The 14,436-nt window shown below is 34.0% G+C and overlaps 1 protein-coding gene across 3 annotated transcripts in view; it reads right to left on the bottom strand.

Annotated features, from left to right (window-relative positions):
* Sema2a (Semaphorin 2a) overlaps positions 1-14,436 on the bottom strand; it is a 1,678,677-nt gene that overhangs the window by 608,350 nt on the left and 1,055,891 nt on the right. The gene's annotated exons all lie outside the window — the stretch shown is intronic.

Genomic DNA, 14,436 nt, shown 5'->3' with positions numbered 1-14,436 from the left:
TGCAACTATTTGACCGACTATCTATTCCTATACAGGGTGTTCGGCCACCCGTGGGGAAAATTTTAATGGGAGATTCTAGAGGCCAAAATAAGACGAAAATCAAGAATACTAATTTGTTGATTGATTCGTTAAAAAGTTATTAAAAAATTTCAAATCATTCTGAAAAAATTATTTTTGGTTGCAGGGGTCAATTACAATAATTTTTGGTGAATCGACATACCCCCGAAATCCTACGCATTTTCGAGAAAAAAATTCTTTACCGAAAATATATTGTATGGCCAGAAATGTTTCCCCGAAATTTCATGCGTATGTTTAAAAAATCATAATTTCTGGACAGATTGAAGGATTTTAATGATTCAAAATTCAAACAATGAAGAAATACATTGGATGTAAGGTCTATTCGTATACCTCGTATGTGGTGAGAACTACTCGCTTGCACGTAGCTGTACGTAGATTGCCGCTCTACAGGCGGAACTTTAAACGTTAATAACTTTTTAACGAAGCCTCAATCAACAAATTGCTATTCTTGATTTTCGTCTTATTTTGGCCTCTAAAATCTCGCATTAAAATTTTTCCCAGGGGTGGTCGAACACCCTGTACATGCACCCTTTGTCTAAGGCAGGGCCTGCTAGGGTTGCCTTACAGATGAGTCAACTAATCAGGCCCAAAACGAAACGCTCCCCTCTCCTTTTCTTTTTTTTCTTCCTGCTATCTTTCTTATTTTGTCCTACTACCGCAAGCCGCTACAATTTTATAATCTATTTCATGTACAAATTTGACCGATTTGTAGATTTATAGACATCAATATTCAAATATAAAAGTGACAAATTTTTTCTATCGACAAGAGCAATAATGATAAATAAAACATCTATTTGTTAGCGTTAACGCCTTTTTAACACCTTAACTGCCAAATCAGATCCCTCAAAGTGTCCATGAAAACGAAACTTTGTTTTTAGGCAACTGGAAACTAACATACCCAGAATTTGTCATTAAACTTATTTTTTACAGCCTTGTTAAGATTCAAAATTCTTATCTAGATTTATTTTCTTTAACTTCTGATCTTGAAAATAAATATTTCATTCGTTGTTATTGCTCTACACGCCAGAAAGAATTTTCCACTTTATAATTGATTTTTGAAATATTCGAGGAAGAAAATCAACCCTGATTATTGTTCTAGATAACAAATTGGTTAGAACTGTATTAGCTAAGGTCCACGATGTATAGAAAAATAAAGAAATACGTAAGATCGTGCTTCTAAAAATCACTCATCTGTATCGAACTTTGTAGTTATTTTTTTTATAATTTACAGATTTTTTCAATCTATGCGTCATATTTAAAAATTATAAATACCAAATACTGATAATCTGTCTTTTTATCCTGAATAAAAGACAATTTTCATTCCTTTAACATGAAAACGAAAGTTTTTTAATTTAATTTATCGCGGCAATAGATTCGTCAACGCTTGAAAGCTTGCATCGGTTCACCACAGTTACCAATAGCCAACATGATAGACGGAGTCCCAGTTCAGAATTAATACAAGTAGCCGCTATGTTTCTGGGTGCAATGACCTGAAAATTTAGGTGTTTGAATATCGGTCATTTCTACGCTAGCAAAGCTACCTTTGTTCGGTTTCGACCAAACTGTATTTACCATTTATCCTTTATATTCAAAGGTAAATGCAACATTATTCAAGGTGTTAAGGTAAATCTGTTAAAAAGCAATATCTCCGTTATTATGTTGAATACGAGAAAATGTTTAAGAAATGAATCGTTCGGTTTGAGAGAAAACATATTATGATACAAACCAATTTTTTCTTGAGGCCATATTTTTCGAAATTTCAAAGTATCGATAATTCTTTAAACAATAACTATTCGGAATCATGACCGCCTCACCGATTTGGATGATATTGAAATATATTGTAGATATCAATATTACATATTACCGCCGCTCCTTACCAAAATATTTCCAATGACATAATAGTAATTATAATTATAATATTAATTACATACATGGAAACAAATTTGTATATAAAATACAAGCACATATTACGTATTATGCCTAATCTAATCGTTTGCGTTTTAAACTGTTGGTTTGTCGGTGACGATTTTCATAATTTAATTATTGAGTAATACGTAAAAATATATGTAACAATATACAGGGTGTACGGCCACCCCTGGAAAAAATTTTAATGGAGAATTCTAGAGGCCCAAATAAGACGAAAATCAAGAATACCAATTTGTTGATGGAGGCTTCGTTAAAAAGTTATTAACGTTTAAAGTTCCGCCCGAACTGAATTTTTTTCTAGAAAGTGGGTAGGATTTCGGGGGTAGGCCTCTTCACCAAAAATGATTGTAATTGACCCCCGCAATCGAAAATAATTTTTCCAGAACGATTTGAAACTTTTCAATTTCGCCGAAAAATTTAGGCACCTACCCCCTGTCGATTGTTCTTAAAAATTCGTTTTTGATTTTTAGTAATTTCGTTTGACGTCCTACAGAAAAGTTGTTTAATACTTTTTTGTTGATACCTATGGGCTCTACTTCAGAAAAAAGTTTCATTGAAATATATTCACTATTGTAGGAGTTATGGCTGTTTAAAAATTGGACCATTTTTATGGGGGTTTTCTAACATTGCGGGGCCCAGGAACAACCTTTCGAATATTTTTATAATTGCTATATATTCTCCTCTCAAATACGCGGCGTTTGGCTTTTTGAACATTAAAATCGTCCAATCCGTTCAGAAGTTATGGTGTTTTAAAGATTCGCATGAAATTTACGGGAAGCATTTTTGGTGTGAAATTATATTTTCGGTAAGGAATTTTTTTCTCGAAAATGGTTAGGTTTTCGAGGATAGTTCTATTGACCAAAAATGATTATAATTAGTCCCTGCAATCAACAATAATTTTTTTAGAACGATTTAAAATTTTTTAATTTTGTCGAAAAATTTCACACGTTCTCGAATTTTTTTCTCGAAACTGGGTAGGATTTCGGGGGTATATCTATTCATCAAAAATGATTATAATCGACTCTTGCAATTGGAAATGATTTTTTTAGAACGATTTGAAAATTTTTTTTCACTGAAAAATTTCAGCACCTACCCGATTTTTTTTCTCGAAAGTGAATGGGATTTCGGAGGTATGTGTATTCACCAAAAATGATTGTAATTGACCTCCGCAGCCGACAATAATTTTTTCAGAACGATTTGAAATTTTTGAATTTAATTGTTATTAACTTTTTAACGAATCCTCCATCAACAAATTGGTATTCTTGATTTTCGCCTTATTTTAGCCTCTAGAATCCCCCATTAAAATTTTTCCCAGGGATGGTCGAACACCCTGTATATGGTATTTCGAATTTAGAATAATGAAAATACTGTGAATAAAATTTGAAAGGAGTTTTTGAAGATGAAACTTCTCAAGTTACGGATCGGAACTTGTGTAAGAGCCATGATTACACTCATAATTTTAGTAAAGACGAAAACTTTGATTATACAAATTCTCTGATTGTTATTGTCGAAGAGAAAAATATATTTATAAGTTAAACTTTCGTCTTTAATAAGACTGTGAGTCTAATCATTGGTTCCGACCTACAACTTGGGAGGTTTTTCCCCTCAAACCTCTCCTTCACACTCAAATTAATACCGGTGGTATTAGAATTTAATTTTATGAAGTTGCAACAATTTTTTGCAAATATCTCGAAAACTAACACCGAGCAGCTGTAACATGTATGTATAGGAAAAAGTTGTTCACTACATGTGCTTAATAACATACGTATTTAAATATTATCTAAATTGGTAAAGCGACCATAATTCCGAATAATTACCCTTTAAACTAGAGTAAGTATTTTTACTATCATGATATACAGTACTGGACATAAATATGGTAATATTTGTAACTACTAAAAAACTTATTTATACCTTTTGTTTTTTGTGTGTATCTTAATTTAAAATACCTTACTTGTTTATACACAAAAATAGAACAAGATTAAGAGACACACGAGCAGAAATAATCGCTTTCCACAAGGAATTTATTGTACAAAATGTACTATACCCATTTATTGTTGATATATCTAATATATTCGAAAAAAGCAGAATTCGATGATCATCGATTAATAATTTACATTTACGGTAATAATAAAAGATTTCAACTCTTTTTGTACGACTTGCCTTTTTATTCGAGTTGACCATCAGGAATAATTTCGAAATATTTCACTCTGATGTTTAGTTTCTATTATTTAATCATGTCTTATTTACTTAGAGTAAGAAAGACTCAAGGACGTTATGCGTAACTATTTTTGTGACTAACATATCATTTGTTCGGCAACAATATGCTTTTAATAGAATGTCCAGGAACAGAAATAAGCATATTCATAACATTTTCGATACATGTTTTGTGGAAGCAGTAAAAGTTCCTAAAGAAATAGGAACGTGCAGGGTCCAAAAAAATTCGAAGATCGTTCTAGGGTTAAACGTTTGTTTTGATATCGTTGAAGTGGTTTCGCGAGCCACTGTATATCATTGCAATAGTGCGTGACCAAGTCCTACAACCTTACGAAACTCGTCCGAATTGCGATATACGGGTCGGCAGAACCTTCGAGGGTGTCGTCAGCAATCAGTAAATACAATAAAGGAGCGTCTGCTTTGAGCCCTGTAGACGCTGATAATTGGACGAGGCTTTCACAATACAGGCTTTAACCGATCCCTTCTTGTTCGTTCCTGTGTTGACCGGGTCCGAGGTATCCAGAATAGCTCGAGGTAACGAAGCAATCTAGAAATGCGATTTGGCTTAATGACAAAAGCGATTTCCAATCACCGGGAACAACAGAGACCAGCAACTTGCATAACCCCACCGGGTACGTTTTAACGAATGAAGAAAACATACGAGACTGCTAATTCGTTGGGCTTGAAACACGAGTAAATTGATTTCTTTATGTGGTGAATGGGACCCCGTTACGTCTCGAATCGCGTAAATCCGTTAATGCTGATTGGAATGCCCTCTTCTGATCAAGGAGAAATTTACACAATATATTCGACTTTGATTTTTTTTTGAGCTTCGAATGCTTTCTTATCTGGATAAGAAGTCTAACTTTAGCGTGTAATTATTAAGAATAAGATGTATCTCGTTAATTTCAATGACTCTGAAATATAATAACTTTTTCCTGTACGTACAGGAGGAGACAGGAGTAATTATATTATAACTTAGAAGTGGGAAATTTTTCATATAAAAATAAGTCGAAGATATAAAATAAAATTCGTTGTATGATCTTCCGTTATTGTGGAAAGCAACTTCGATAATCTGTAAAACGTGATATACATGATTAAATGTCTAGCACAGGTCTGTATATGTATAGCAACGTGCCTTTAAACAATTAGTGTAATAGAATTAACGTTAGAAAGGAATTATCTTTTATATTTATTTAAATAATCATTTCAATATAGATTGTATTGGAAGATTTCAATGGCTATACCTTACGATTTTTCTATGCATAATGACAAAAGGAATCAATTTATGTAAAAAAATTCACAGTTTAATTTGAAAAACAAGTGTAAGTTTTCCTATATAACTTTTTTGTTTTTCCGCTTAGAAAAGAGCTACAGTTTATTCCAATTTATAGAATCATTCTATAAAGTACGGTTAATACCATTAATATATTAATACCAAAGTTTTCCAACCATTTAATTCAGGCAAAGACTTCTCTAAAATCATTTCTTCATTTAATAAGCAAAAGTATCAGTCGATCAAAATGAATAAAAATTACTTAATTGATTAAAATAAACAAAACAATAATCTTTTGTCTATAAATGTCGAACACTAAAATTTTCTTTTCTTCCAACAAATTTGGAAACCATTGTTTTAGATCTAACAACAAAAGAATTATTTTACGTCAATTATTCATTTAACGTTTTTATTACGCAAGAGTGTGGAAATATATAAATTTAAAAGCATAACGAACAAGAAGGACGAAACAGCGTAAGAGACGAAATGCAGTTAAAATATTGTTATTAAATCCCAATTTCAAAACATGGATTCTTCCTACATTAATGGAACGACCTCGGTCTTCAATCTAGGTAAAAATATTATCATAAAATCGAGAAAATTATCTAATGCCTTTGTTCTAGTAAATAGGTAGTTTTCCTTTTTAACATTCTTGTTCCAAGTTTCTTAACGATAGCTGTTATTGCAGTACGCAACTTTCTTTGGCGTCGACATTCCTCACATATACGTTCTGATACGAGTTACTCTCGTAATTTAAGATTCGTCTTTCGTTACGTACTATGATCAAAAGCGAATGCACTTTACGACTGCGCGATAAGAAGCGAAAGACAACATTGGCAAGAGAATACCACGGTTGTTGGCTCGGTTCACGAACGTTTGCAAAAACGACAGCGAGAACATGCACCTTGCATTTGCGCATACGTGTAACGTGTTTTATCAAATTTGTTCGATTTTCGCCGTAGAAATTGCATTTTCTTTTCTCGTTAACGAGATGGTAATTTTCTTATTCTTACGAAAGTTTCATTTCTTTATAATACTAACCTCAATTTCGACTCGTCGTTTTCAAAGCTCCGCTTAACATCTAGTTAACGCGAAGATCATTTTTAATTTAAAACACGTTGCTGAAGTTTTAACTGAAATTTCCAATTTAAACTCCTCCTTTGAATCGTAGTTTCCACGGTACGAGGAGCAGGAGAGATTTATTTCGGAGATTGTAAAATGTGAATATATGGACGGTTTAATCAATATTAGCGCTTTAATTATTTTTAAAATTATAGTAGACTAGAGGAAATAGGGATATCTGCTTTCACAGAGAATGATACCAGAAAGTGGAACAAGTTATAATTTGATACAGGATGAAGTTTAATCCCGTATTGAGAAGTATATACTGAATCGGTTATTTTAGTTATAACAATCGTGAGGAAAATTCAACGACTTCTCTTGCAACGATGTCAGAAGGAAATATACGGAGATTCGGTATTCTCGAATGATGGATGTTGACATTTCCTTGGAAGGGTGAAACGGTGGGCAGTTTGAAAAAGACGGATGCAAAGACGAAGACGAAGCTGCACCCGATGAGGACGCCGGAAGTCGCGATCACGTGTTCGAAGGATAGGAAAACAGAAGGGCGATAGGTGGAGGACCGCAGAGACTCGAGCGAGAAAGGAAATGGAACAGAGGGCCGAAAAGAAACGAGATTTCATCGCAACTTGCGTCATCAGGCGGTGTAACGCTTCAGCGAGCTAGCAAAGTCGGACGAAAGCAATTTTTCACGGACGCCGTCGAGGCGGAAATCTACCGGAAACCGGAAGCGGGATCGGCGAACGCGCGCGAAAGAGAAACAAAGCGTCGACCGGACGCGCGTCTAGTGCTAGCGCGCACGCGCGCAAAAACGCTCGGCCTTATCTCAGTCCGCGACAGAAAGAGATTAACGTCGTTTGATGCATCGCGATGTTTCTCGTTATTCCATATAATTGTGGCCATTTTTCATTTCTAATACGAGTAATATCTGCGCCGCTCGGGCCGTTCGCGTGGCTACGACACGACACAATAGGCATACGTTTCCTACAGTTTATAATGGAACCACTGCTTTCGAATAACATGGCTGTCAACCGTTAAATCGAGTCTATTTGATCATAATCTTGTCAGAGGATTTAAACGATCTCCCGTGCAGCGTTTTATTGTTTCGCGTGAGCTCCAGAACCTCGAAATAGTGCCCGAATAAAATGCTACCGGTTTAACCGCGCGCTGGAGTGAACGTACAGTGACGTATATAAATATTGAAAAGGAACATTTTCGTCTAAATAAGTTCTGTATAGGGAGGTGTGCAAGGAATTCCTAAAAACAGAAATTAACGTTTGACATTAACGTGCCAGTTTCTGAAAATAATAAAGAACGTCTCTCCAAATGGATTTTCTTTTTAATTTTGCATATTCATAGATCCATGTAGTTGACATAAATTTTCGTCAATTTTCTCGAATATCTATACAGGGGAAAATATAAACGAATGTCTAACTTTTGAACGATTAATACGAGATTTATGGAATCCGTCAATTTGACGAATTTCAAAAATCATACCCAAAGTTATAAAACGTTATAAAAAAATAATTAATTAATAACTATTAAAATAACTATTGAGTGCGTCGATTACGCTATTACAATTCCATCGCGTGACGAAGGATGTGAACGAAACATATCGAGATAGAGTAGGATAGAACAATAGCGAACTACATTGACGTAGCCGTAAACTCAAAATATTAATTATGAATAGAACAAAAATGTATGTCTCTAAGAAGCTAAAATTAGGGTTTTCTGGTGGGAATTAGGCGGAGTGAACGACCTACTCCCTTGTCCCTGTACTGTTCAGTTTGTTGGTGCCAACGAATCATATCTGGATGATACATTGGATGTTGGGAAAATATTTCGCTTACAAATTATAGCTTTTTACTCGAACCGTATTTTACGCTTGCTGTAACTCTGACAAAAATAAATACTGCGAAATAAAAATTAATGTGCAGTTTGTTTAGCACATATTTGGTTTGTTGAGAAGAAGTTAAACAGAGTAATTCTAATAACCGGATCAGGTTATGCCTTTATTCTGAACGAAAATACAAAAAATCGTAGAAGAAAATTTTGTATGGCATTTACAATACCTTTCTGGCAAATGAATTAGTGCATTTACGAAATGAAATTGCATTCTTTTCTTTTAATAGAATTATTTGATTTGTATTATTTAAAACGATTCGTTATACAAAAGGTATAAGATTCCTGAAAACTCAATACTTTAGGAGATATGTCATATGTTTACTGTAAGATTTTCTAAAAGATAAAGCGTATTTACATAGTTTCGTTTTGGCAAATAATTGAGAAGAAAGAATTAAAATATATTATTCAAATAACAACGAATAAACAATGTGACGAAAACTATCAGATGATATGTAAAGAAATGTTTAAAGTAAAATAAATATACATTTGGTACTTGCTGTAATATAATCTTGTTTAGAAGATTCCCGATTCAGTATTTATAATCGTACAAGATGGGACAATTATCGTCGTTCCAAGTAACTTATCAGAAGATAATGTGTGCAAGAAAAGTATACTTGACTCGTTCAGTGAAGAATCTACGATACTTGATGAGTTTGAGATGACTTCAGTACAAAAACAGACTCTACAAAGTGTTATTTTCTTTCTTTGATTTCTCCGGAGCATTTATAATTCAATGATCATAGTGGTACAAAGTGAGGCAATAATCATTATCGTCTAAAGCAACTTATTCGTTCTGTCCCAAACAAACATTATTCAAGTAAAAACTAACGTTTACAAGGTGATTCATATCACGTTAATATCAAATATTTCAGGCAACATTTTCTACAATGGTTGCGTCACGCGACGAGGGTGCTAATGGACTGCAATAATTCAATTGGTACATGGGATACTCGAAGAGGGGATTTTACCTTTCTCTACTCGTCAGTTTATTGACGCAATTTTTTGCTTCTGAAATCATATAATAACATCCAGTCAATAAGTATAAAAATATTTCTTTCCAATCACATCGTTTAGAACTATAATATACACAGCAATTCCAAAAATAGGAGACCTATCAGCAACTTGTCCTAACAATACAATAGTTAATACATATTTAACAATATTTCTTCTATTAAGGCGTAGATAAAATTAATCAAAACTTTTTTAAAATTATAGTTTTAACTCCTGTGTGGATCCTTTTAAAAATATAAAGTATTAATTTGAATCTATAAAAACATGTACATTAATAGGTGGAATACATTTTTTCTACTCATTACTATAATAAAGGTTAACGAAATGCGTACAAAATGAACAAAAATTGTTTGTTGCTATGCACTGTCTAAATATAGTAACTTTTTTAAATTTCACATAACAGCCAAACGAAACGTTGTTTCTTAGTTTGTTTTTGTTATTTAAAAAATTATTATACCTATATATACGAAATTAGTTAAGTTCGCATTCTTTAAATTCAGTATCGTACCCTTATAATAAAGTGAATTAATAATATGTGTAAATTAATTTACATAAATGATAAACAACAATATATTATAATATTACATATTCCTGTAGTGTGAAAACTATCATTTATTTTTTTTTTAACAAATGAACACATGACCAAGAAATCTGTATATCTGAACTACAGAAATATATTATTGTTATAATTATTGCGTTGAATTCATCTTAGATAGGTAAGAGTATAATATTAAACATAAAAAGTCTAGAAATCACTATATTTGTATCACTATATACAGGTATAGTAGTTTTTCGTATAAAGAAGATAGATTACGAGCCTCCATTTTGTTTGACTGCCATGTGATATTCAAAAGAATTCTTTTATACTATAAAAAGGTGTATAGTAACCAAAAATACTGTTTCACCTTGTATGCATTTGGTTAATCTTTAGAGAGGAATACTCCTTATACTAGTGGATAAAAAGAATGTATATACTTCACCTAGTAATGTTTATATTAGAGATTTAAATTAATTTTTTACATTTTTAAAAAGACTCACAAAAGGTCGAAACGTTAATTAAAAAAATGGTTTGATACATTATATTGCCTTGTTATATACGTCAGACTGTATTAATAACAAGCATCGATAGAATGTTGAATTTCTTAGAATATTTCATTATGATATTTACTATTTCTAGAATTATATTTCACTTAGCAACAAATCTATAAAAGTATTCGAGGATGAAAAAACTCTTTAAAACTCCTCCCGTTGATATGGAAACTAGCAATGATATCAATCCGACAGTTCTATCAGTGGTCTGACTGTGTGAGACATTGCACAAAAGACTACTACAGTCGTAAACGACCAAAGAGAAAGTATAAATGGAAATAATTGTTAAAGAAGTTACAAAGTTACAAAGATTCGAGTTTCAAACACTCGGTCAGGCACACCACAGATGGTCGACAAAGCGTTAAGTAATTCAATGTTTATGCATCCAACGGGACTAAAGTTGGGACTGGAGGCGCTACTTAAACAAAGCGACCGACTGAAAAACTCACTGAGAAATATTGAAACAGGGAAATAAACAAACAGTTAAAGATTCAAGTACAGTCGTGTCGAGTAAAATGGTTCGTGGACACACAGAGGAAAGCAGAAGAGAAAGCGGAATATCAAAGAGCAAGCAGCTACGGTGCAAAAGCAGCAGAGACCAAGAGAGAGAGAAACAAGGGGCACAGAAAGCGACGTACGTATTACGTCAAAGGCTACATCGTCGGAAACGGAAGTGAGGTGATGCTTATTCAGTCGGAAGTTGCAACGGAGCTTGCTGGCTTTCACAGAGAGGGGGCGGGCGAGCTCTTCTTCGACACAGAGAGGAGTAAAGAGACAGGAAGGAAGAGCGAGAAGGGGATAGCAGAGGACCTATCGGCCGGAAGACGTAGATACTCTATCTACCGCGACCGCGATAGATAATTCTCTGGAAAACTCGATAAAACCATTTCGCTTTCTCCGGTGTCGATCGGTTAGACTACGAAAACCAGCTTACCTATCGCACGATCAATTTGGCCGAATGTTGCTAATTACGATCGGTACACCTGATACACTGATCCGGTTCTAAAAGCTACCAGAAATTATTCTCCATGGCTTCCTTGGCGCGTCGAAGGCTGCAAGATCGTATCTAGAATCGTACGTGCAATCATGCCAGCATACGTGCAGAGATAACGTACCACCGCATCTGGTCCGTGAAGTTGGTTCGGTAAATAAGTTAGGATAAAATCGAGAAAAAGTGGAAGGGTGGATAGAATTTTTAGAAGTTATACAGAATATCCCAGTAATCGTAATATCGTTGAGGTAGTGGACTTTCTTCAAGCAACATCAAATCAAAAATGACAAAATTCTGTCATCTAAGAAAATAATTCTTAAAATCTATCGGATGTAACGTTATAGTATTTATGAAAATTAAATCTTACAAGGCAACTATCTTATCGTTATTTACAAAACCTTCCTAATCAAACACAGAGAAATGCAAACATTATCTGTATATTGAAATTTGTTCTATTGAAACTTCTAGAAAATCCCAAACACACCAGCTACTGTACTCAATTTTAAAAACGATTTTCAAATTTTTCTATACTTCTTTAATGACTTTTAGCACTACAAACGAAATAAAATTATTTCCATTCCTGATAATAAGTTATGTGAAAATAAGTATGTTATTTGGTTTTAGAAGCAAAAACAAAGTACAACTTTGTTAAATATTACCCGACGTTGTACCTTAATATATGTATATACCGGTGGGGCATTAACTGCGCTTAACCTTTCAAGTACGGATTTAAATCTCCTACTGTAAACACAGCCAGACGGAATTTAAATTTTATGCGCACAGTTAAATAGAAGAAATTATAACTAAAAAACCGTGCAACAGAAAAATAGTCTGTTCAATCTCAATAACTTTGCGATGACATAAGGTATTGCACGTATTTCTGAGAAGTACATGCAACGATGACTATAGTCATCTCACGGACTTAAAAGGTTAGTGAACCATGTTAAGAATATCTTAATTCTATCTTTTTCGAGTTCAATTAGTTTTGAGTTTATTTTGAATACTGAACTTTTAAATATTGAACCACCCAATTTATTCTTAGAACTACCGATTATAATTTATTAAAACTTCTCAGACACCCAAAAGGCCGCGCATTATTCTACAAGATATTTCATAAAAAGACATAAAATAATCACTCGATGCGTTAGTTAACCGTGCAAATCGTTGTACTGTCAAAGAAAGAATGTATCCCGAATGAAATAAAATATTCCCCTCCCCATTAACATTGACTACGTTTTATTACTTTTAAGAAAATTGATTATTTTTGTAATAGTTTATGTATTCACCAGACTTTGACTCATTTGATTTTTACTTATTTCATACATTGCAAAGTTTTCTCAATGGAAAATCGTGCAAAAAAGCACAAGAAATAAATATACACCAAATGTATTATTTATTTTATAGATGTAAGAATGCTACAAATGTAACAACCTAGGACACTTAACAAGGTATTGTAAGAACAATTTACCTAGACAAAACCACTTCAAGTATGTTCAAAAGACACAATCCAGTTGCAACATAAGAAATTATTCGTCGCAAAATAGACGTATATGAGGGCTCATAAAGAAATATTTAAATTAGTCAAAAGATGGCAAAAGATCGTAGAACAAAATGGCACGTGTAGCATTGGTCGTGTAAGTTCTCTATAAAATTAGCAGTATTTAATATTCTTATGGAGAAACGCAAACGGACTTACTGCACAGCTAATAGAAACCCCCTTTAAACCATCACAACCGACAGGTCGACCAGTAGATACAACTGAACGTTCCAGGGTGGCGATGGACGCGTAGCAGTGAAGCGAGGCTAAAACCACCGGGCAGCGTGGAACGCGAAGAACAGACCGCGCGGAAGAGACGCATCAGACGCTGACAGCCCTGCGTGAAATAGAGAACGCGCGAACAGCGAAGGAAAACGGAGGTTCGGCGAAGGGGAAGACACCTAGACTCGTCGTTCCGGATGGTGTGACGATGCATGATTAATATCGAAATACGAATGACTTTATTCATGAGGGACCGTCGCCTTGTTATGCAGATCGAATTTACGGTTAAATCATATGGTGCTCACCGTGCGATCCTGTGCACGTTAACGCTTTCCCGCGTCCCGTTCGCGGTGCCGCAAAATCAAGATAACGAGAGCACGGGCGAAACAAACGAACGCGGAAGGAAGACAGACGCGGTCGCTTTACGAATGCGCCTTAAAGTGACTCCAACGCCTCGATGGCGTGCTTCTTTTATCATTATCTCCGCTTGTTTCGCAATATGTAAATTTTCATCATCGTTATTTTTGTCCTGTGAACCTTTTTTCTGTTTAAAAAAATATTTTCTAAAGTAGGAGTTTCAAAAGTGGAGAGTTAAATATCCAGGAGGGGCGCAAGGTTAATTTTTATCGTGACATTCGAGTATTACTATGTGTGAATAAAATATACAGATATAACTAGAATAGAATTGTAGCCATCTAGCGCAGCGTAAGAATGTTATAATGTGTATTTATACGTATATGAACAAAAATAGAAAATGTTACACATACAACAATTTTCATGCAACTATAATATTTGTATAATGTTTTCTTATAAGAAAGAAACTATCTTTTTTGCAGCAAAATTTTGCAAGCGTTTAATTTAACCAGAAATTAACGAGTAAAACTTTTAATTTTAATAAAGACCAATTATGAATTAGTTAAAGCAAACGTAGGATGCTTTTGAAGAAGTTTGAAAACTGCGAAGTCTGTCCATGTTTCGAGGACTGTAAAGAAATTTGTTTGCTTTTGGAGTTTCAATGAAGTTTTGTGATCGTTGATGAAACGAGTTTTAGCAAAGTATTATAACCTATCGTATTTGCGGATGGTGTTACGCGTGGACGATTTTAAC

Source organism: Colletes latitarsis, chromosome 6 (assembly GCF_051014445.1).
Source record: "Colletes latitarsis isolate SP2378_abdomen chromosome 6, iyColLati1, whole genome shotgun sequence".
Classification (NCBI taxonomy): Eukaryota; Metazoa; Arthropoda; class Insecta; order Hymenoptera; family Colletidae; genus Colletes; species Colletes latitarsis.
Note: the sequence above shows the minus strand (reverse complement) of the source record. Positions and strands in the feature narration are given on the sequence as shown.